Source organism: Chinchilla lanigera, unplaced genomic scaffold (genome assembly GCF_000276665.1).
Source record: "Chinchilla lanigera isolate Chin_1 unplaced genomic scaffold, ChiLan1.0 scaffold00006, whole genome shotgun sequence".
NCBI classification, from domain to species: Eukaryota; Metazoa; Chordata; class Mammalia; order Rodentia; family Chinchillidae; genus Chinchilla; species Chinchilla lanigera.
This window is the reverse complement of record NW_004955407.1, coordinates 28,165,744-28,191,085: the sequence shown is the minus strand read 5'-3', so window position 1 is coordinate 28,191,085 and position 25,342 is coordinate 28,165,744. Positions and strand designations below refer to the sequence as shown.

Sequence of the window (25,342 nt, the reverse complement as noted above, 5' to 3'; positions counted from 1 at the left end):
TTTCCTTTCCTTTCCTTTCCTTTCCTTTCCTTTCCTTTCCTTTCCTTTCCTTTCCTTTCCTTTCCTTTCCTTTCCTTTCCCCTCCTTTCCTTCCTTTCCTTTCCTTTCCTTCCTTTCCTTTCCTTTCCTTTCCTTTCCTTTCCTTTCCTTTCCTTTCCTTTCCTTTCCTTTCCTTTTTTTTTCATTTCTCTTCCTTCCCTTTAAAATTTCAAATTGTAAAAATACTTCCCCCTAGAAGAATTTGGATAATTAAACTGTATTGTCCTTGATAATCCTGTTAATGATTCCTCCTGTTTCCCCTGTTGCTGCTTTTTGTTTGCATCCCAATAAAAGGCTAAAGAAGTTTGTAATCAAGGTTTCAGTCCTAGAGGCTGCAGTTCCATGATTCTATAACTTTGTCTCTCTTTTCATCCATGGCACCTCATTCTTGGGACCTGTCACTTCAGAAACTGACTATATTCCAACAAGTTAATTCCTAAGTATTGATTTTTTCTTGATGTGATTGTGAATGGTATTATTTCCCTAATTTTTTCTTTGTAGTTTATTATTGGTGTATAGGAACATTATTTTATTTTATATCCTGCTACATTATTGAATTTGGTTATTAATCTAGATATCTTTTGGTGGAAATGTATATCTCCCCTTTTATTTCTTTCTCTTGCCTGATTGCTCTAGCTACTGTCTTGAGAACTACATTGATCAGTACTGGTGATGGCAGACTTCCTTGCCTTAGCCCTGATTTTATAGGGAAAGTTTTCAGCTTCTCCCACATTTCATATGATGATGACATTAGTTTTGTCATGAATACCTTTCATGAGATTGAGATAAGGTCCTTCTGTACCTATTTTCTTCAGAGATTTTATCATGAGTAGATGTTGGATTTCTTGAAGTGCTTTTTATGTATCTATTGAGATGATCATGTGATTTTTGTACTTGCTTTTGTTTATGTGATATATGACATTTGTTGATGTCTTGGATACTTTTCTCTCATTTCTGGGAAAAAATATGACACACCCAAAGTTAAAGAGGGAAAGATTTATTTATCTTACAGTTTGTGGAGGTTTCAGTCCATAATCAGCTGGCTCAAAGACAGGGTAGTATGAGGGGCAACAGTTCATGGCCGCAGAAGACAGCAAAAGCAACAAGAGCAAAAAGAGGAGAGGAGAGTGAGCCTACTTTCCACCCTTATATTGTATGCAGGCTTTCGGCCCTAGGGTGGGTTCTTTACACCCACACCATCTCCATGTTCTCCCCTTACACAGGCTCAGGATGTTTACAAAGTGAGGACCCTGGCTCCCATCTGAATCACTTAGTTAAATTTCTAAACTTCTTAAATTGATACAGTGTATTAACCATTACAATCCACCCCTTGTCAACTTGGCAACCAGACACATTTCTTTAAACCTGTCTCCAGATACAAAGACATTATGCTTATCATTTCACAACTTGGACATTATAACACAGGCTTTATAACTTTTAAGAATCAGTATTAAGTCTATTAACATCGTATTACATTAGAGCCATAACATTTCCCCCATGGCTCCCTAAAGACTCAGGCACATCCTCTCATGCATTTAGTCCTTCTCTAAGAGTTGCCAAAGTTCTAACATTTTCCACATTGCTGAAAAGTCCAAGTCCCAAGTCTCCTCTGAGATGTAAGGAAAACTCTTAGCTGCAAGCCCCTATGCAAATGAAAAGTTAAACACTTCCAACATTCAATGGCACAAGATAAACATTTTCATTCCAAAAGTTACAAACAGGGGAATACAAAGGCTTGAGACCAAAGCAAGTACAAAATTTGTCAGGGCAAACATTATATCCTGTCATTCCATGTGCAGCATCTAAGGCAATCCGTGACAAGTTGTGAGTTCCAAAGGGCTTGAGTGGATCCACCCCTATGGCACATCTGGTGATTGCAGTCACCATGGCTTCTCTCTTGGGCCTGCTTTTCTCCCTCCTTGCGGCTTTCCTTAGACCCTCCATGTTCCTGGCTTTTTCAGACTTCTGGTGTCTCCCTGCACCTTTGGCTTCACACTCACAGCTTCACATATTGCCCTATCAGGGGCACACTGCCTGACCTCCCAGCTCTTCTGAAATTGGGGTGGAAGCATTCTTAATCCCACAACTCTTGAATTCTGCATGTTCCTAAAACCAGAGACACAAGGATGCTGCCAAGATCAGTTGCCACGTGGAGTAATTGCCAGGCTTTCCTCTGTCTTGTGTAGCTGTCAAATACCTGGATTGCTGGGCATGCTGAATCCAATTCTGAGGGACAGCTTTTCTATGCTACTGCCATTCTGGAATATGGCACAGCTGCTGCCATTCTGGAACATGGTGCTCTGTGGCTTTCTCCTCAAAGCAAAATCTATCACTTTTGCAGTTTTGAGGCTGCTTCTTGTGATGCCCTCAGGCCATCTTTTATATTCTCTGTTTCTTCTCAGCAATTGAGATCTTCTCTGCTCTATCTTTGTAGTTTACAGCTTTATTGGAGCTTTCTTTCTGGCCAAATTCACAATGACTTAAATCATTTGGCTGGCCTCTTTGCTCTTGATTCTCAATGTAAATCTGGCTAGAACTCCCAACAGTAGCCATGCCATTGCCTCAATATTTGACTGCCTTGAAATTTATTCTGCCAGATTTATTAGTCCACTGATATTAATCTTAGTCTTAGGCAAAGTGTCTGGCCATGAGCAAAATGCAGACAAACTTTTTACCAAGCCATAACACACATTATCTGGAGTCCAGCAGGCAATGCAGTCCTTCTTCCCAGCAGAAACCTCTTGAACCTGGTCTTTACCAGCAGGATTTCTATCAGGCATTTGGTTTCTGAACTCTGACCAGAATATCCCATACAGAACAGCCTAATGTGTTCCAGATCTACTCTTTCAGGTGACTTCTCCATACCTTTCTAAACTCTTCTCACAAGTCATTCCTAAAGGTTGTTGAACTACATGGTTAGGTATAGTCACAGCAATGACCCCATTCCTGGTAAACAAATTCTGGCTTTGTTACTTTTCTCTCGTTGCTGGGACAAAATACTCACCATCCAAAGTTAAAGGGCAATAAGTTTTTTTAGCTTACAGTTTGTGAAAGTTTCAGTACATAATCAGCTGGCTCTGAGGTAGGGTGTCATGGCCAAGGGGCAACTGTTCATCACCATGAAAGACAACAAAAGCAACAAGAGAAAAATGGGGTGAGGGAGAGCAAGCCTCTTCTCCTCCCTTATATTGTATGCAGGCTCTGTGCAATAGGGTGGGTCCTTTACATCCATACTATCTCTGTGCTCTCCTCTTGCACAGGCTCAGGATGTTTACAAAATCAGGACTCTGGCCCCCTTCTGAGTCACTTAGTTAAATTTCTAAACTTCTCAAATTGACACCATTACAGTTGATTTACATATGTTTAAATATCCCTGCATCCCTGAGATAAATCCTACTTGGTCATGATATATAATGCTTTTGGTTATTTCTTGCATTCTGTTTGCCAGTATTTTTCTGAGGAATTTTGTGTCTACATTCATTCAAGAGATTTGCTTGTATTTCTCTGCCTCAGGTGGGTCCATATCTGGTTTTGAAATCAAAATAATGCTATCTTCCATAAATGACTTTGGGAGTATTTCTTCCTTCCATTTTTATGAAATGATTTGAAGAGTATTGGTGTCAGATTTTTCCTAAAGTTCTTTGAATTAAGCAGTGAGTCCATCTGTACTTGGGCTTTTCTTAGTTGATAGTAATTTTCTATTAAATCTTCAATTTTATTCACAATTTCATTGGATTATTCAGGGTTTTTATATCTTCTTAGTTGAGTTGTGGTAATTATTATGACATAAGAATCTATCATTTTCTTCTGAATTCTCCTATTTATTAGAGCATAGGTTCTTAAATTAGTTATGGATTTCAGCAGTGTTCATTGTGGTTTCACCTTTTTTATTTTTAATTGCACTGCTTTGTGTCTTTTTTTTGGGTAAAATTGGTGAGGGCTTTGTCTACTTTGTTTATTCTTTCCAAGAACCAGCTCTTAACTGGTTCTTTGTATTGCTTTTTTTTTTTTATTTTAAAAATAAAAGGAGGAAAACATTAACAGACAGACAACCTTTTACAAAATAGCAAAAGAACAGTACAGACAATACAGAGTTACAAACAAAGGGGTAAGAAATTAACAATGCTTGTTGTATTACATATTGATATCTTCAAAGTGGTTTCTCATGAAAACAGACATGCAATATTGATCAATCAAGGACTCATTATGTATTGTTTTTTAAGTCTCAATTTCATTAATTTCTGCTCTGATCTTCATAATTTTCTTCCTTGTACTAGGTTTGGATGTGCATTGTTCTTATCTTTCTGGGACCTTAAATTGCATTCTTAGGTTATTTGGGCTTGCTCTATCTTTCTAATGTGCGCATGCACAGATATAAACTTCTCTCTTGGGACTTCTTTCATTGTGTCTCATAGGTTCTGATATGTTGTACTGGCATTATCATTTAATTCTGGGAGCTGTCTAATTTCTTCTTTGACCTTAAGATTACTCAGGAGTGTACTATTTAATCTATGAGTTTTTATACTTGTATTTTCTTTTGCCGTATTGTTTCATTGCAGTGTGATTGATAGTATGTATGAGATAGTTTTGATTCTTTTGCATTTACTTAAGCATGCTTTATGGGTTAGCCTATGGTCTCTTTTGGAGAAAGTCCCATATGCTACTGAGAAGAATGTGTATTCTCTTGTTCTTGGATGGAACACTGTAGATTTTCTTTAAGTTCATTTGTTTGAAGATTTAAGTTCATATCTTTGTTGAGTTTTTGTCTGGTCAATCTGCCTCTGAGAGTAGGGTATCAAGTCCCTCATAATTGTGTTGGTGTTTATTTGTTTTTCACATCCAGTAGTGTTTATGAAGATGGACACACTAGTATTCTGCATATAGTTTTATAATTGTCTCTTTCTATTGAATTGTTCCCTTAATGAATATGTAGTGACCTTTTTTCCTCTTTTGATAAATTTTGGCTCAAGGTCCACTTTGTCTGAAAATAGATAGCTATTCCTGCTTTGTTCTGAGTTCCTATTGCATGGAATATTGTTTTCCATCTGTTGATTTTTAAATTGCAAATTTCTTTTTGCATTTAATGTGTTTCTTGTACACAACATTTGGTTGGTTTTTGCTTCTTGAGCCATTCTGCCAATCTGTGTCTTTTCATGTGGAATTGAAATCATTCACATTGAGAGTTACTACTGAGAGTTATCCACTTATACCTGTCACAGCATTATTTTTCTGCTGCTGATTTCCCTTTTTTCCCATTTTGCTTACCTGTTCACCTTGCCTAGTGAATTTATTTTATTTGACTTATTGGCATCGTTGGCTTCATTATCTCTTTCTAGGCAATCCTGGAGAATTCTTTGTAGTGTTGGTTTGGTGTTCATAAGTTTCTGCAGGTGTTCTTTTTCATGGGAATACCTTATATCTCCATCAATTTTAAGAGACAATTTTGCAGGATATATAAGTCTGGGTAGAAGTTGTTTCTTTTGGGTCTTAAAATACTTCACTGCAGGTTCTCCAGGTCTTTGTGGTTTGTGTTGAGAAGTCTGCTATAGTTTTAGTGGGTTTACCTTTGTAAGCTAGTTGTTACTTTTCTCTAACAGCTTTTAAGATTCTGTCCCTGTGTTGGACATTGGGAATTTTCACTATAATGTGTTGTGAACAGGTTCTCTTTTGATTGTAGTTCTTTAGGATTTTATATGCATCAATTATCTGTATGTTTAATTCTATTATTATTTCTGTATATGGGGTTTCTATGTCATTTGTGCTGTCTTCTGATTTTTTGCTAATTCCAGGTAATGTCAGATTAGTCTTCTTTGCATCACTTGGCAGCTGTTGGATCCATTTTTTATGTTCTCATGTTTTTTTTAAATGCACCTTCTGAAAAACTAGTTTCTGACAACAGTCCTATTTTCTAAGTCTGATACTCTGTCCTCACATTGGTCTCTCTGCTGCCTATACTTTCAATACAATTTTTAATCTTCTGGATTTCTGTTTGGAGCACTTTAATTGGCTCTAATTCTTTGCTAAACTTCATTTGTGTTTGGTTTCATTTTGTTTAGTTCAGTCAAGCTTTTATTAACATGCTTTAACATGCTCATGATGGGGCTACAGTTTGTATGTCTCACTACTAGGCTGATCTGAACGAGCAGTGGTACATGCATGACTATCCCATAGGGTGCCATGGAACAGTCCTATCAAATGGTAGAAGCTGGCTGATGGGACAGCCATGCATGTACCACCAGTGGTTCAAGCTGATGGGAACATGTTAAAAAGCCCTTCAGGTGATTCTAATGCACGCTCAGGTTTGGGTGCTACTGCTCTAGACCTAGCACTATGTCTTCCTGGCTAAATCACAGAGACTTAAGCCAAGACAAACTTTCATGATGGATATTTATTGCCCTGCTCCCTGCTTAAGTCTGCTCCCTGCTATTACCTTCCTCATCAGCCTTGAACTCCCTTTCCTTACCTATATCTTCACAGGGCTGTTTATACTTTTGAAAAGGATTGCCTGGCTTTGTCCGGGACTGACGTATTTACTGGGAATAAGATTTTAGTACTAAAATCTGGGAAGTTCCAGGAAAACTGGGATGGCATAAACACATTAGTGCATTCAGTGTGCTAGTTGATGGAAAAATGAACAAATACAAGGACTACTGACTCTTCAGGATACCCCCTCCTTTTCAACTAAAATAAACAAAAACCGAAAGGAAAACTGCAGTTATGGGATATAGGCATGCTAATTGTACATTTGAATAATTTTCAGCATCAAATAGTTTACATTTCAAGCAGAACTGTTCATGAGAACCAACTCCAATGGATTCTAGTTCTTAGAACAAACTGCTGTTTGATCTTAGGCAAAGTGCTGAGCTTTTGTTTTGTCTGTACTTGGGATGGTAATATAAATTTCCTCTAATTACATTTCAGGGAATGAGTTGAAGATAAATGAGATTAAATGGTGTCTGTAAAATTATTCTGCTTCTTGGATGGTTGCTAGATAAACATGTCATTTTATTAGTAATAATAAACCCATAGACAGATACTTCCCAAAGAGAACACAGTATCTTTTGCAAGATATGAGAAGAGATCATCATCCCAGATGAAAGAGACCTCTTTTGAATTCCTCCAGGCTTACAGTCTAGAACAAAGTTTTTCAGCCTTGACTGCTCATTAGAGTCATTTGAGTATCTAAAAAAATCACCCTCTCCCAAATCAGTATGAACTAGTATCAAGACTTCCTCTTCCCCTCCAAGAGCAGATTAAATTTTTCTCCTCTGGTGCCAACTCACTGGTGGTCCTAAATTTACCAAGAAATTCAAATGTTCAGCCAGTTTTGAGAATCATAAGTCAAGAAATAATTTTCAAACTTCAGTCCGAAGCATTATCAGGGGAATTTTAAGAAATGCAAGAATTAGCCAGCCCCCTCCCCATTCAGTCTGGTTAAATAGACCAAGAATGGAATTCAGGAATTCCATGGAACACACAAGTTTACCGGAAGGTTCTCATGGAGATGGTTTGAAGATATGGTCACCTTTAGAAATCTTCAGTGCTGATGTTTATTTTTTTGGTAGCATGTATCACTTAGTAGAGAGTTCAGTATATAGGAGGTAATAAATGTGCACTAATTGAAGTTTGTCACTCTGTGTCCTCTTAGTGACAGTGACTTCAACTTTTAGAGCAGAGGGTGCTAGGCTCCAAGATTTGGGGGCTGCTCTGAAAATTATAGATGCCCCTGTTTACCCTAACATAGACAAGGTAACAGAAGAGCTCAATATGTATCTCCATAGTGGCCAGATCCTCACTCAGTTGGATGGTACCCCAGCAGTAGGAAGAGAACCCTACATTTTCAGTGTGTAAGATGGTTCAGTGAAAACAGAAATCTGATGTAAACTTTAAAATGCACCAGCCAAAAGAAATTAGCAGAGTGCATTGTGATATCCAAACCAATGGCTTTATTCAATTTTTTCCCTTTATAACCTAATTTATGGGTTTTGGTTAAACAAATCCATTGAGTTTGCTAAGTGTTATCACAACTTTGGAAATGAAAGCCCCCAGAACACTCTGAGATTTCCTTCTGAAAAATCACAACAGAAAAGCAAAGTCTTCGAATTATAAAATTGTCCAAAGCCTTTGGTTGTACAATTTCCGACTTGACAGGTCCACCTTTCTTGCAGCAAAAGGGCAAAGTAAGCCAAGGCCTACAGCAGTCACCTACAGAACTAGCCGCGTTATCCCAGTTACATGGTAATGCATTCATCTAGCTCTTTAGCTCTTTCTGGAGGAGCCAATTTTTTCTTTTTTTTCAAAGTTTACTTTTGTTTTCTTATCCATGCCAACATTCCAGTCACATGAGAGAACCTGAACTGATTTAAACCTCAAATTCAAAGTACTGTTTGTACTACAAACATGTTGCAGTTGTCAGCTAGCAGTACACAAACACATTGGGAAGGGGAGATGGAAGTTGAATGGACACTCTTCCCTGGGGTTGGCTGCCAGGTGGAATGCTACATTTCTGGAGGTCCAGCCAAACTGTAATTGGGTTCCCCAAAGTCTGCTGTATCCAGTCCTTACTAGACAAAACTTTGTTGATGCTAATTATAGCAGCTCAGCTAGATAATTAGATAAAACCTTCAGTAACAGTTGGGGAAAGGAAAGCCTCTAGTTGGAATTCCTCAGCTTTTTTACAGCGAAGCTGGCCTAACAACCCAACAATTATGAGGGCCCTGGGACATTTACATGTATAAAAGCACACTGTTACACTTTTATGGTGTGGCTCATTTTAAGGAAATAAACTAGAGAAATTCTTCACATATTTTGTTCCACAAATGTTCTATAAAATTCTTCCTGTAGTTGGCCTCTTATAATATTTTTTTTGACAATGCAAGCCAAGAAATTCAGCATTTTAAAGGCAAATTACTATTTCATATGATTGTGATTTAAATTGTAGGTATTTTAATAGTGTAATAAGATGGCATACAATTACCAACTAATTAAAAGAATTTTATCTCATTTTCTGCTTAATTTGTGCTGATGCCATTACTTTTCAAGGGCTAAGGAAATGAAAGAATACTTTATTTTCTTTATTACAAATGGTATGTTAGATACCTCCCTGAGTGCTTCTAAAGCCATTGGCTCCACTGTAATATCAAGTAGAAAAATGACTTTTCAGAGTGTGGCTAAAGTGGTCATTGGAATTTTGAAATAAGATGAAATGTCCATGAACAGGAAACCGATAATTTGATATTCTATGGGATAGAATAAATCTCATCTTTGCAGTTGTTTGTCCTTATTCCTTTGTTATTCAAATATTTGTGCTTATCTGATTATTAAGTCATCCAGTAGGCATTATTGTGAAATTTTAATAGCCAGCTCCAAAGAGGTGAATAGAAAAAATAACCAGAATAAATTACAAATGAATGTTCCAATCAGTAAATAGTGTAAAGTTTTGAAATACCTTCTAATGTGTAAAAAGCTTTCTAAATTATGCTTTACCTCAAATACATTTGATTATATTAAAATTTATTGAGGATTGAGGACCAGTATATTCTAACAGCAAATAAGTATCAGGTCTGTTGGTCTTATTATTGGCGGTTGCAGTAGGGATCACAGAAATTCTTGGGAAGTATTGGTTTTCTGGAACTGTGAAAACTCAGCAGAGCATTTTTAGTGATTTCTTTCAGACAAACATTTTAGCCCTTTTCGTGGGTATTTTGCCATTGGACTTTCCTTTACGTTGTTAAGATAAAGGCTTATGATGGTCAAGTGATTTTTATTGTGGTTTTTGTTTTTTGAGACAGGGTCTGACTATGTAGTACAGGGTGGCCTTGAACTTGTGGTGGTTCTCCTTCAACAGACTTCTGAGTGTGTACTGCAATGCCCAGCTTAAATGGTATGAATTTGTAGTCACATTCTTTTTGTTCCTTCCCATTTCCTTGAACTATAAAGAAAAACGTATTTACTGAGCATTTATTATGAACCTCTTTTTTTTTTTTTAGGTACGTCGACACGTAAATACTTCAGCAAGATTACTAAGTGTGTACTTATCTGATTATTAAGTCCTCCAGTAGGCATTATTGTGAACTTTTAATATCCAGATCCAAAGAGGTAGGTAGTAAAAATAACCAGAATAAATTACTAATGAATGCTCCTATCAGTTTTTACTGGAGGACTTAATAATCAGATAAGCACAAATACTAGGTTAGGAACTTTAGACTCAGAGAAGTTAAGAATCTTGTCTGAAAACACTTTCCTACTTAGTGGAGCAGCACACAATCAGACAGAGGTTGCTGCTTCTGGATCATACACTCTCTCCAACTGTGAAGCCAGGACAGGCTAGATATCACAACAGGGTTTAGAAGGCATCAGTAAAACAAAGAAATGGCAGGGGGAGAGGTGGGGTGCTTCATGGGTGAGACAGAGGGCTCAGAAGGAGGAGCTTAAAAAAATAACTGAATGAGTTCCTGTGAGACCCAAACCGCTTCATGGATTTGTGTTGTGTGCCTTACTACCTTCTTCAGGAATTACGGTATTATCAGTATGAGGAAACCAGTTGGTTTGAGATCCTGGAAAGAGAAGCAGACTTACTAAAAGTGGAGTGTTCAGACAACAAGGATACTTTTGGGGTCCACATTGTGAAGTATGTGTTGGAGAAGATGCCTCTGCACTTTGTATCTGATGTGTGAGGTCAAAAAAAACCATACAGGACTACATGTTAGCTTTCCCATGTTTTTATGAGACAAAGGAAACATACTTGGTAAATATTCAAAAAATAGGAGTCAGTAATACATACATGGAAAGCTACATGCTTTAAAGTGTTTGGATGTCATAATTAAATCTGGACATTTTTCTCCTATGTTTAGCTTTTTAGAAGAATGAGGTGAATTGCCAAGAGAATTTTTGAGTTTTTGAAAAAGAACATATACATAGTCATCTATGGTGTGTAGGCTGGCAGTCTAACCTGCCATATTCAACCTCTGAGATCAGATTGTTTGCAATAAATTAAAAGCCAACGTGATATTTCTGAGGCATTTTAAAATAAGAGATTTAGTGAAAAAAATCATATACCTACGGTGAAATGTACTTGTTGAGTAAGGCCTTATGATGACTTTTTAAAGAAATCTTTGGAGATTAAAGATGGAAAGTTAAAGGAACTATTTAGTAAATCCTCCACTAACTAGAAATTCAATAAACTAACAGATTGGCCAAATATTTTCATGTATCTAAGTGAAATAAATTTTTCAATTATGTATCATTTACCCATACTTAAATCAAAAAGGTTAAAAATCTTAGTATATAAACTATATAAAATTACTTTACATATGAAGATAGATTTAAAGGACCAGGACTTTTTTTAATCTAACAAATTAGATGGTTGCTATTTAGTTTAGATGACACATTTTGACTCTGCAATACAAAAGACTTTGTGTCTCCTTACGTCATGGGTACCCAACAATACCCATATAGTTTTACTTGAGGCTTTTTTATACCCTATTATTTGCTGGCTTTTTCTTAGTAACTACCAGAGCTCCAAGAATTCCCAATTTCTTCAAGTATTCACTAACTCAGGGTAACTAAAACATTAATGACTGATTATAGATAACCCACAGGTTTTAGGCTTGGGAATGGTAAAGAAGGGACGTGTAAGGAGGAACATTTACAACAAAACAACAAATACAGAGGATAGGTCAGCATACCAAAAAGCATCTTTTAAATCAGCAAGAACATCCCTCTATAATTATGTTACTTTTGATGCTAGGAAATGAATCCTGAGGTCTTTTTTCTATGGTTCTGTCCACATCTTTATACGAGTGACCCAATGTGGTCTGAGGCACATAGGAACATGACAATGCTTTGCTTCAGTGTGGTAGAGGTCGGTGATGCCAACAGAACTTGACACAGTTCCATGGATTGTGATGACAGTCTTGTTTGGTTCTGGTGAAAACATCATGGGATTCAACTGCAGCAAGCTTATCATGCCATCTTTTCCCTACAAGTGTCTCAGAGTTTGGATGGACTGAAAATTCCTGAGGATAGTGGGCAAAGAAAGGGAAACAAAACAAAACAAAACAAAACAAAACAAAACAAAACAAACAAAACAAAACCAAACACCAGAAGGTGGCTTGGAGCAAGGGAGAGTGCCTACAGGTCACTCTATATTCCTGTCCATGAGCACAGGTTGCCAAGAGGTTTAACACAGATTATTTACCTACATAGCAATTTTATAAGGATACATTAATTCCCTCCTATCAGTGAACAAACAGTTGCTCCAGGGATGTAAATATCCTTCATACTTAAAAATGTCTTCATTTTGTGTTTGAAGTTTGGCTGGGAATATGATTCTATGTTCAATGTCGGTTTTTCTTTAGAATTTTGTATATGGTATGCACAGGCCAATCTTTTAATTTTCTTTTCTTTCTTTTTTTTTCTGTGTTTTGTCTTTTTCAGACAGGGTCTCGCTATGCAGTTCAGGTAGGACTTGAGCTCACTTTGTAGCCCAGGCTGGTCTCAACCTTGCAAGGATCCTCCTGCCTCAGCCTCCTGAGTGCGGCACCATGCCCAGCATGCTGATATGTTCTAGCACCCATGTTGCTATTGAGACTTCAGACATTTATTTAATTCTCATTCATTAGTACATTACCCCTCTCACCCTTGTTCCCCGGAAGTGTTTAGAATTTTCTTTTTCATTGGATTTTAAGCATTTCATGTGGATATATCTTGCTATGGTTCTTTGATTCACTCTGCTTGGCATTTGATTTCACTTAATGAAAAGGTTCTGGGATTTCTTTAGCTCCGGGAAGTGTCTTAAATGAGTTTTCAGTATCTCCTTCTTTGTACTGCCATTGTCTCCCTGTAATACTTACCAGAAAACTACTGAAGCTCTTGAATCTATCTATGACTTTTATCTTTTCCTTCAGGCTTTTTGTCTCACTTTTATTTTCCACCATGTTTTAAGAGAATTACTTAGCTTGATCTTCTAGCTCACCATTCCTTCTTTATCCATCTGTATTCTATTTCAAATACCTTATTAAGAAATTTCAATGTAAACAATCACACCTAAAATTTTCAGAATGTTTAGATTGTTTTTCCTCGTGACAAAAATCTTCCTGACTTCTTCCCTGAGAATAACTCTACAGTATAATTTTAGTTTCCTTGGCTGTCCTAACAAAATAACACAAACTGAGCGGTTTAAATTACATAAACTTACTTTCCAGGGTCTGGAAGTTCAAGATCAAGGAGCCAAGAAGACTGTGTCCTCTGAGCCCTACCTATTTGGCTTGAGGGAGACAATCCTCTTGCTGCCTCTTCCTGTGCCCTTAGCCTTCGGCATCTGTACCTCTGTTCTTCCCCCATGTGTCTTAATCGTCAGTTAGATTGGATTAGGGTGCTGTAAAGATGCCATTCTGCCTTAAGCACCTCTTTAAAGACCCTATCTTAAAACAATCATGTTCAGTGGAAACTATAGACAAATTTTAATTTAAAGTCTCCCTCCCCGTGATTATTAATATGGTAATTCTGTGTTTTCAGATGTTGTTTGTTCACTTTGTTGGCCATGCTCAGATGCTGTCACTTATACTCAACTGCTTGAAGTTTTAGTTTAGTGCTCATCTTTGTCCTTGTCACCTGCTTGAGGGTGCTGACTTTGGAATTTGCAGTTCATCTTCGGTGACAGTTGGAGGGATGGAAAGCCCTGCTGGGTGTAAGGTGACTTGCTCTTCCTCCTTGGGTCATTTTTGAAATTATCAGAATACTCCAGCCATTCTCTTCTTTCTGCCTCTTATTATTCTAATAACATAAATATATGGGTTTCAGTGTCGTATTTCAAAACACGTACATAAGCTGGGCATGGTGGTGCACTCTGGATGCAGAGGCAGGCAGACTGCAAGTTGGAGCCCAACCTGGGCAACTTAGTGAGATCGTGTCTTAAAACAAAAAATGAAGAAAGGGCTAGGGATGTAGCTCGGTGCTAAACCTTGAGCTCAATCCCCCCGACCACAAAACAAAACAAAAGACATGTGTACAGCTCCTGTTGATCAAATCAGGGTGATGAAAGCATCCATTTCCTCATCATTACTGTGTGTTTGGAGACTTCGAGCTTCTCTCTTCTAGTTCATAAAATGTATGACAGAAGATTGTGAGCTACAGTTCCCTCCTCCATCCCATAGAACTCTAGAACTTATCACTTCTGCCTAAGAGGTTAGGCTCTTTTCCAACCTCCCACTGTCCTTCCTGCTCTCTGCTTCCTAGTCTCTTGTAATTTGTTATTGCATAATCCAATTGATTTTTTAAAGCTTATTTTTATTCTATTTTTAGTTTTTTATTTAAAAATTGTTTTGTGGTGCTGATGATTGAACCCAGGGCCTTTGCATCAGCTACTTTTTTTTTTTTTTAATTTTGAAACAGTTTCACCATGTTGTTCTGCCTGGGCCAGAACTCTCAATCCTCCTGCCTCAGCCTCCCAGAGTGCTGGGATTACAGGAGTATGCCAGCACACCCAGCCCATTTTTAAATTTTTATTTTTGAGACAGGCTGTTGCTATATGTCAAGCTGACCTTGAACTTGTGATTCTCTTGCATTAGCCTCCCAGTTAGCTGGGAGAATAAGCACGTACCACTACACGTAGTTTAATCTAAGAATAGGAGAGATATGTGGTATTTGTGTTTCTGTGTCTGGTGGTATTTCACTTAGCATAATATCCTCCAGTTCTATCCATTATGCTGCAAATGATAGGATACCATTCCTTTTAAGGCTAAGTACCACATACATATCACAAAATCACCTGCTTTATCCAATTATTTTTTTAAATGTACATCTAGGTTGATTCCATATCTCAGCAACTGTGAATTGTGCAGAAACAAGCATGGGTGTGCATGTGTCTCTGGTGTGCTGCTATCATTCCATTTTAATATATACTCAGAAGCAGGATAAGTGGATCATATGGTAGATCTATTTTGAGTTTCTTGAGAATCTTCCATACTGTTCTCCATTGTGGCTGTACCAGTTTGCATTCTCACAAAAAGTGTTTGAGTTTCCTTTTCTGTATATCCTTGCTAGCATTTGTTATTTTTTCCCCTTTCTGATAATAGCCATTCTAGCTGTAAATCACTGTGATTTTGATTTGCATTTCCTTGGTGGGTACTGAAGTTAAAAATTGCTTTCATTGGCTATTTGTGTGTTTTCTGTTGAAAAGTGTGTACTTGAATCCTTTGTCTATTTTTTGGGGGGCGCTTTTTGAGATGAGGTCTCCCTGTGCAGTTCAGACTGGCCTTGAGCTCACTTTGTAGCCCTGGCTGGTCTCAAACTTGCAAGGATCCTCCTGCCTCAGCCTCCTGAGTGCTGGGGCTATACGTGTGTGCCACTATGCCTGGCAGCCTTTATCTATTGTAAGTAGAAATATTTGTTACTACATTTTGAGACCTTTTTATATATTCTGGATATTAGCCATTTTTTATGTGAACAGTTACCACCTTCCCTGGTCTATCATTTCTTTTTCTTTTCTACCTTGTCGCACTACCAACTGAAGGAAAACAACACAACCTACTGTGACTTCACCCAAAGTGATGTTTTTACTCTGTCCTTTCTTGATGACTCCATGAACCATTAGCAAAAGGCCCAATAAATGATTTCAAAGGGGTTTGGGTAGTTTTACTTGGATAGTGTCTGTTCCTTGAGCTCTAGAACTGATATTTATGCTTTAGTCTAGTTGCTATTATCTGTCCTAATAATCATTCATCCTGTTTTGTAGGATGTTGTACTAGTCTGGTTTCCTATCTCTGGGGCATAACACCCAAAACCCACAACTTAAAGAAAGGGAAGTTTATTTTTATTTTTTATTTTTCTTTTGCGGTACCAGGGATCGAACTCACGACCTTGTGCTTGCCAGGCAGGTGCTTATGCCACTGAGCTATATCCCCAACCCAAGAAAGGGAAGTTTAATTTGGCTTACAGTTTCATGGAGTTTAGTCCATGACTTCTGGCTCTAAGACAGCAACAACATGGTGGAAGATCATGGTGGAACAGAGCTATTTAGTTCATGGTGCCCAGGAAGCAGAGCAAGGGAACAGTGCCAGAGCAGAAGGTATAAAGAATCTGATCTGATCCCGAAGGTAATGCCTTCTTGACCCACCTATAAATATCTAGAGGTGTGCATTACTAAACCCACGGGTGGATCCTAAGCCAATTAAATTGACACATTAAGTTTCACCACCACAGATGTGGAAGAAAACAATCAATTTAGCCTCTTCAAAGCTACCTTTGCAGTCTTCCCTGTTATTTTATCTACTGATTCTAGGACTTCCCAAACTGCGTGTTACTTTCCCCTGTGTATGTTCAGTTTTGTGACTGTAGAGATGTGATCCTGTCTGCTTACTCTCTTTCAGAGATTCCTAAAAATATTTTCAGGTGTTGCATTTTCTTTTATTTCAATATACTGGTAAATTTGTGATTTTTGTCCTTTCAAATTTTTATTTTTATTAGTATATGTATGCAGTATGCAATAATCACATCCGTTGTGGAGAGTTGTGAAAAGATCATAACACATCTTACTTCCATTTCATCCCCTTTCCCTCCCCACCCATCTCCCTTCCTTCATCCTCTAGGTCCTATTGCATTTTCAAAACATCTGTCTCTCAGTTACCTATACTCTGTCTTTTTATTTTGCTCTTTAATTATTTATTCTTTGGGTTTCTCATAGATAAGCAGCCAAGTGCTATTTAAACTTGTGTGTCTGATTTGTTCCACTTAATACTGTGTTCTCATGGTGTACCCATTTTCCTAAAAAGACACATTTATTGTTCTTCATAGCAGAGTAGTACTCCATTGCATATAAACACCCCATTTTCTTTATCCATTAATCTATTGATGGACATACAAGCTACTTCCAATATTGAGCTATTATGAATTATGCAGCTATGAACATGGTTATGCATGTACCACTGGAATATGATGTCTTTAACTCTTTTGGTAAGATACCTAGAATGGGAATAGATTAAGTCTGAAGGAATTTCTAGTTTTAGTTTTTTTGTTTTTTGAATCTGCATGTTGCTTTCCATAATGGATGCACCAACAGTGTAGAGCGGTTCGTTTTCTCCTGTAGCTTCACCATCGTTTGTTGTTTGATTTCTTGATGGTAGCCATTCTTTGGCTACCATCTTTGGAGTAAGGTGGAATCTCAGTGCTGTTTTTAATTTGCATTTCTCTAATGGCCACAGATGAACATTTTTCATGTATATATTGGCCATTTTTACAGTCACCCAGTTTTTGACTGGCTCTTTCTTTTGGAGGGGGTTCTATTTTTTTAGTTCTTTATAGAAACTAGATATTAATCTAGTTTCTGAGGTGTAGCTGATAAATTTTTTTCATTCTGTAGGTTGTCGTCACTCTTTTGGTTGTTTCCTTTGCTATGCAGAAGCTCTTTAATTTGATATGATCCCATTTGCTGATTGTTGATGTTATTTCTTGTACAGTTGGGTTCTGTTCAGAAAGTCTTTGCCTATGCCTATGTATTCAAAAGTTTTACTTATTTTATCTTTCAGCAGATTAAATAATTCTGTTTAATATTTATTTTTATTAGTACATATTTACATTACATAACGATTACATTTCTGTGGGAAATTGGTATATGTACATAATATATCTCAAATCTTTTAAAAATATTTAGACCTTTGATCTATCTTGATTGCATTTTAGTACATAGTAAGAGATACTGATCTAGATTTAATATTCTGCATGTACATAGCTGGTTTTCCCAGTACCATTTGTGAAAAAGGCTATCTTTCATCTATCATATGCTTTTGGCCCCTTTGTCAAAGTTCAGATGGTTCTGCCTATACAGGAACAGGATATCTTTCCAGTTTTTGTATCCTCTTTGATCTCCTTTTTCACAGTACTGTAGCTTTCACCATAGAGGTATTTCATTTCCTTTGTTAGGCTAATTCCTATGTATTTAATTTTCCTTGAAGCAATTGTGCACGGTATTGTTTTTCTTTTTTTTTTTTGGTTTTTCTCCAGTACCGGGAACTGAACTCACCACCTTGCGCTTGCCAGGCAGGCGCTTTGCCGCTGAGCTAAATCCCCAGCCCCTGGTATTGTTTTTCTAATTTCTTTCTCAATGAGTTCATAATTGCTGTATAGGAGTGCTATTGATTTTATATGTTAATTTTGTATCCTGCTATCTTGCCAAATTTGTTTATTAGTTCCAGGAGTCTTTTGGGTCTTCTATGCAAAAGATCATATTATCTGTGAATAAGGATAATTTGACTACTTTTTTTGTTCTCTGAATTGAACTCAGGACCTCGCGCTTGCCAGGCAGCTATATCCCTGGCCCCTTGACTACTGTTTTTGAATGCATCCCTTTTATCTCTTTTGCTTGCCTGATTACTCTGGCTAAATTTCCAAGTATTACATTGAAGAGGCATGATGAGAATGGGCATCCTTGTTCCTGATTTTAGAGGGAAATCTTTCAGTTTTTCCCCATTTAATTTGGTGTTGACATTAGGTTTGTTTTAAGCGGCTTTCAACAGCTTCAGCTGAGGTCCTGCTATACATATTTTCTTCAAGGTTTTTTTTTCTTCTTTTTTTTTGTCTTTTTGAGACCGGGTCTCGCTATGCAGTTCAGGCTGGCCTTGAGCTCACTTTGTAGCCCAGGCTGGTCTCGAACTTGCAACAATCCTCCTGCTTCAGCCACCTGAATGCTGGGATTACATGCCCGGCCCAAGGTTTTATTTATTTATTTTTTATCATGAATGGATTTGATATTTTTGTCAAAGGCTTTTTCTGTACCTATTGGGTTAATAATGTGATTTTTTTCTCCTTGCTTCTATTTATGTGATATGTCCCATTTATTGATTTGCATATAATGAGCCATCCTTACACCCCTGGAGTAAAGCCTACTTGGTTACTGAGTATGACATATTTAATGATTTGTTGCACTGTTTACCAGTTTTTTATGGATCTATGCATCACACATTAATGTGATTGTTCTGTAGTTTTCTTTTTGAGTTGAGTCCTTGTCTGGTTTTGGAATCATGGTAATTCTAAAATTAGTTCTAGGAATGAGTTTGGCAGTCCTCTTTCCTTTTCAATTTCATTAAAGAACTTGAGGAGTGTTAGTATTAGGTTTTTCCTGAAGTTCTTGTAGAATTCAGTGGTAATCCATCAGGTCTTGGACTTTTCTTAGATGCAAGTTTTTTATTATTACCTCAATTTCATCATCTGTTATTGGATTATTCAGGGTTTGGTTAGTTTTGGTAATTCACATGTCTAGAAATCCATCTGGGGCTGGGGATTTAGCTCAGTGGCACAGTGCCTGCCTGGCAAGCTCAAGGTCATGAGTTTGATTCCCGGTACCGGAAAACAAAACAAAACAAAACAAAGCAAACAAACAAAAAAATAGAAATCCATCTGTTTCTTCTGGGTTCTCTAACTTATTGAAGTACAAGTTTTCAAAATAGTTATGAATAATTTTCAGGATTTATTCACTACCCATTGTAATTATACCTTTTTTATTTCTAATTGCATTGATTTGAGTCTTTCCTTTAAAATTTTTTTTTGTCAAAGTTTGTTACGGGTTTGCCAACTATGTTTATTTTTCTGAAGACACAGCTCTTTGATTCATTACTTTTGTGTTTTTTGTTTGTTTGTTTGTTTTTTGTTTTTTTTTCTGGTACTAGGAATCGAACTCATGACCTCACGCTTGCCAGGCAGGCGCTGTGCCGCTGAGCTAAATCCCCAGCCCCACTTTTGTGTTTTTTTAAGTTTCAATTTCATTAATCACTGGTGTTACCTTTATAATGATTTTCTTCCTTGTATTAGCTTTGGATTTGGACTGCTCTTATTTCTCTAGGATCTTGAGGTTCATCATTTGGTTATTTATGTGGACTCATTTTTTCTGATGTTGGCATTCATAGGTATAAACTTCCCTTTTAGGACCGCTGTCATTGGTCTCATAGGTTCTGGTATATTGTAATGGCATTATAATTTGATTCTAGGAACTGTAATTTCTTCTCTGACCCATTGGTTTACTGAAGAGTGTATTGCTTAATTTCTATGTGTTTGCATAATTTCTATGGTTTTGTTTGCATTCATTTCTAGTTTCATTGCACTATAACTGGATTGAATGCATGGGATAATTTTGATTCTTTTATATTTATTAAGCATGGTTTATGGGCAGGTATGTGGTCTATTTTGGAAAAAGTTTCATGTGCTGCTGAGAAAAATGTGTATTTTGTTGTTTGGTGGAACATTTTGTAGGTGCCTGAAGTCTATTTATTCAAAGATTTTGTTCAACGCTGATATCTGCTGACTTTTTTTCTAGTTAATTTATTTGTGACATTGAGGTATTGAGGTGCCCCATTATATTTGTGTTGATGTTTGTGTGTTTTCTTTTATGTCCAGTAGTGTTTGTTTTATGAAGGTGGGTGTGCCACTGGTTGGTGTATATATTTATAACGTCATCTCTTCCTATTGAATTGTTTCCTTGACCCATATGTAGTGACCATCTTTGTCTTCTTTACTCATACATACTGACTGTCTTTGCACCTCAGAGCAATTTTGATTTGAACTCCACTTTGCCTGAGTTCTTCTCCAATTCTAGCCCGCCATGTGGAAGGGGTCACTTTTGGTGTAAGACCCCATGTTGTTTTACCAGTTTACAGTAACTGTGGTCATTTCTTGGGGCTAGTATTGCCAGGTTGATCAGTTTTTTTCCTTGGAGCTGCTGACCCTCTTTGGGGTTATTTAGTGTTAGCAAAGATAGGTTCCCCTCCAACTTGTGTTTAAGATTTTTTCATAAAAATTGGGATGAAGTGATTATATAATGACTTGTTACTTTTTAGATCTAGAATGCTTTCCTCCCAAATCTCATGTGTTCAGAGGTTGAGCTTTTCTGAGGTGATTGGATCATCAGGATGTTCTACTAATCATAGATCTGTAGATGAGTGCATAGTTAAATGTTACAGGGTGGGGCATGGCTAGGAAAAGTGTGCTACTGGGGCCATGCTTTTGGAGGGTATTTTAAGTTACTCTTTTCTCTTGTTGCTGAGACAAAATACCCAACACCCAAAAGTTAAAGGAAGAAATGTTTATTTAGCTCATAGCTTGAAGGCATTTCAGTTCATAGTTGGGTGGCTCTAAGGCAAGCTGGGATGGCAGAGCGGGGTCACAGAGGAAAAATAGTTCATGGCAAGGTAGCAAATGGCAAGCAATCAACTGTGGACAAGCAGCGACCCTCTTCTGTCCCTTATATCTTATCCAGGTTACCCACTCTTAGTGTGGGTAATACTCACACCCACCCAGGGTGGGGCAGCATTAATCCTAGCATTGCACCATGAATCAATCCTAGCATCACATCCTCAATCCCAAGTAGCATACACCCTAGTTCCAGCTACCTCCGAAAAGCCCCAACTATAACCACATGGGGCTCTGGGGGGACATCTAGATATAAGCCGTAACAGAGGGTGTAGTTTCTTTCCTGGTTTCCCCTTTTGTCTCTCTTTCCTGGCTACCACGGGTTGAGTAGCTTCTCTCTACTATGCCCTTTCATCATGTCATTTCTGCTTGGAGCCAGCTGACCATGGACCGAATTACCCATAATCGGAAGCAAATTATACCTCTCCTTCAAATTGCGGGTGTTGGAAATTTTGTTCCAGTGGTAGGAAAGCTGACTATTATACTATGTTTTATTGTTCTTTTTGGTAGTGGTACTGGGGATTGAGCAGGGGGCCTTCACACTGATCTATATCTCCAGTCATTCTATTATTTTTTATTTTGAGACAGAGTCTTGCTAAACTGCCAACTTGTGATTCTCCTGTCTTAATTTCCCATAATGCTAGGAATAGGCATGTGCCACCTTGCCAAGCTCATTTGCGTGTGTGTGTGTGTGTGTGTGTGTGGTGGAAATTAAACAAAGGGCCTTGTACATGCTAGTCAAACATTCCACTACCACTGAGCTACATCCCTAGCCAAGTAAAATTCTATATCATATAAAATAAATACAGGAATGTCATCAACTATTTCAATAATTTAATATATCTAGCTATTCAATACCACAAATATCTCTAGCTAGATCACAAATACTGTGGCCTATTTCTCCCAAAACTCTTCACTTCTCTCTTCCTAGAAAATATTTTATTCCTACTCTTTTTATCTATGCATGTCTTTCTGGAGAGTTTCTTTGGAGGTTTCAGCGGGGCAGCACAGCTGCTCGTATACACTTGATAGAGGGAACGGTTCTCCTCTGTTGCCTCTATTGGCTGACCAGCCTCTTCAGGGTGCACCTGGGGCAGTGAGGGAGGAAGCGGACAGCTGCCTACCTGGTAAGATCAGCTGAATCAACCCTGGTAATCAATGGGGTGACAGATGTCACAGCCAGCTCACCCTCACATTCTGTACATGTTTTCCTAAATGTTTTAATTTATGTAAATCTATAAGATATACCAGTTTTAGGATTAAGCAGGTTTCTTTTATCAACCCTAATTAAAAGTCACCATTAACCTGTTTTAATTATGTTTTAATTATAATTATGTTTTAATTAATTATGTTTAAAAATGTTTTAATTATGTAAATCTATAAGATATACCAATTTTAGGATTAAGCAGGTTTCTTTTATCAACCCTAATTAAAAGTCACCATTAACCTGTTTGGGGAGAAAGTTACCAGGAACAGTTGAGTTTTATTTTAGATGTGTGGCATTTGAAGTCACTACATGATATAGACAATGAAACACTAAGCAGCCAGTTGAAGATGTGTTAGAAACTTTTCATCCTCCATCTTAGCACTTCATTTACTTAAGGAAATCCTACTATGTGTTGATCTGATAATATGTATCAGAGATACAAAGATTGGCAAAACAATATTTGCCCCCAAAGATTCACAACCTAGTGACAGTTGGGCACACGGAGTTGGGTAAGTGTAGAAGCAGAAAAGACATACTTAAAAGGTATGGGAAGATCAGTGGAGTGGTGAAGATAATCCACTCTCAAAACTCAACCCACTCTGTGTATTCCTTTTGGGTTGGGATATGCCAAAGTGCTGTACTTAGGGATGTCTTGTTTTTCTTGGCTGGCTTGCGGGAACACTGGTATGTATTGTGCAATGTATTTCGTGTGACAGGCTTAATCTCGGGTTTAGTGAAAATCTCTCCACATGATTCGTCTTCCACCTTTCCACCCACAAGATCTTTCACACTGTCATTTGAACTCTGGACAAATGACTTTTTGGAAGATGAGGTGTATGATTTGTTGATTTCCCTGTGGGAGCAGATATGGTTACAAGAAGGGCCAGAACAGACTAATTAAGAATGAAGACTGAGTTGAGCTGCTGGAAGGAAACCACCACAGTGAGAATACTGCGCATTTCTGAGTCTTGATTTCTTGGGTGTGGTTTTGGCCATGGGTTATGAAAGATGGATATTGGCTATTGTCTATTGGTTTTCAGCAGTATCATTTTTTTAAAAAGTTCTTCCCTGCAAAGTGGATCTGGAAGGCTAAAAATTACATTACTCACTTACCTTACCAGCAAGTTCCAGTCTAGATTCTCCCAGTATGAGGCATATGTCTGACTTTAGCAAAACAAAAAAGAAGGGGGAGGCATTGATCTTTGACTGCAGTGGCAGTCAGATGAATGAGCCTCACCAATAGACAGAAGTGAGGTTTTGCATGCGGCTACTACTGCGTGGTCTCCTGAGAGAATCAACCACTCTGGTGCTAGTAGGAATTTTTTGGGATTCTTAACCTTTCTGATTTATTAATGGAAATGAAGGCTTCCATGACCATTACTTCCTTAGCCCTTCTAACAATTTTGCACATCTCTGGATCCCACCAATAATACATTATTTCTTGGTGGAAATACTTAGCGTGGCTATTGTTTTCCTAATGGAACCCTAAGTGGTCAAAGGGAAATGGTTGCTGCTTGAATTGGGTGGAAAAGTATATATGTCATGTGAGGGACCTAACCGACCATCTTTTCAAAAAAGTTTCACCAGAAACTAAAGGCACAGCTCTTGCTGAAAGGAGAGGAGCCCATTTGTGGCATGAAAAGGCACTGGGGCAGGGCTCCATGGCCACAATGGCTCTAAGCTTTCAGACTTACGTTTCTTTGTTACACACCATTTCAGCAGGCTTGTAGACCATAGAATTATGGGAGAGAGCAAGGCAATGAGTAAATACAAGAATCTTTATAATCAGATACTGGCAATTATATAAGGTTTGATCCATGGCTTCTCATTCCTTGAAGCATTTCCTTAAGTTTTCCAAAGGTGAAACTCCCTTTTGATGGCACTCAACATAGATCCAACCCCTTACAAATTCTACTCTGAAATTAGTAGCTTTATACTGAGTTAGCAGCATAATCTATCAAGGCATTAAAAATTAGAAAGCAAAAATTTTCCCCCTGAACTGTTACAATTTCATCCATACAGCAGGAATTATTTTCTCATTCTAGAATATTAAATGTGATTCCAGGCATGGTCTCACATACCTGTAATCCCAGAACTCAGGAAACTGAGGCAGGAGGGTCACTGTGAATTTGATGCTATCCTGGGCTACATAATGGGCTTAAGACCAGCCTGAACTGCACAGGCAAGACCCTGTCTCCAAAAAAAGAATATGAAATATTAAATATGTATCAACCTGTTCAGTCATTTTTACATGAAATTGGGACTTGCAGTTGTGGCATTTAAATGAAGTCATTGGCAAGTCTCCAAGAATGTAAATTATTTATTTAGCTTTGCAAAAACAGAACTATTTGAGAATAGGAAAACTGTGTCTAGCCCTTATGTGAACAGTCAGCACTAGTGATGTGTAACCTCTTATCTTCTCACAGAGCTCGGGGTTTTTATGGTTATAAACTGTTGGAAGATTTCCTCTTGTCATACTCTGGAACTTAAAAGGTTTATGCAGACCGTGAGGTTCAGTGGCTTGTCATTTGAGATGCTGTCTTGTTAGACACCAGAACAACCTGATTTTATCTCTATCTACATTTAGAGAAGGTTTATTCATTTTTCTCTCTGTACCTTTGCTTTCTGTAGTCCTATATCTTTCCTACCATTAAGCTGAATAATAAACAACTTTCTTCAAGGGCTATTTTAGATGCCTTTTCTGCATAAGTACTTCCAGTCATACTACTAATCAGAAATCTCTCCTTTTGAATTTATAATGTATATGTCACCTCTATGATGGGATTATAAATTCCTCTAAAAGAACTCCTCAAATATATATTCTTAGTCTGCTTTATCACCACACTTTATCAGGGACTAGCTAAACAACATACAAAATCTGCTGAGTTGAATTAAAGCTTCAATCTGCTGTACTTGAGT

The 25,342-nt window shown here is 37.7% G+C and overlaps 1 pseudogene; it reads left to right on the top strand.

Moving 5' to 3' along the window:
- The window catches only part of LOC102011738, a 21,747-nt pseudogene extending 11,032 nt beyond the window's left edge, over positions 1–10,715 (top strand).
- Positions 10,716–25,342: the final 14,627 nt, after the last annotated feature.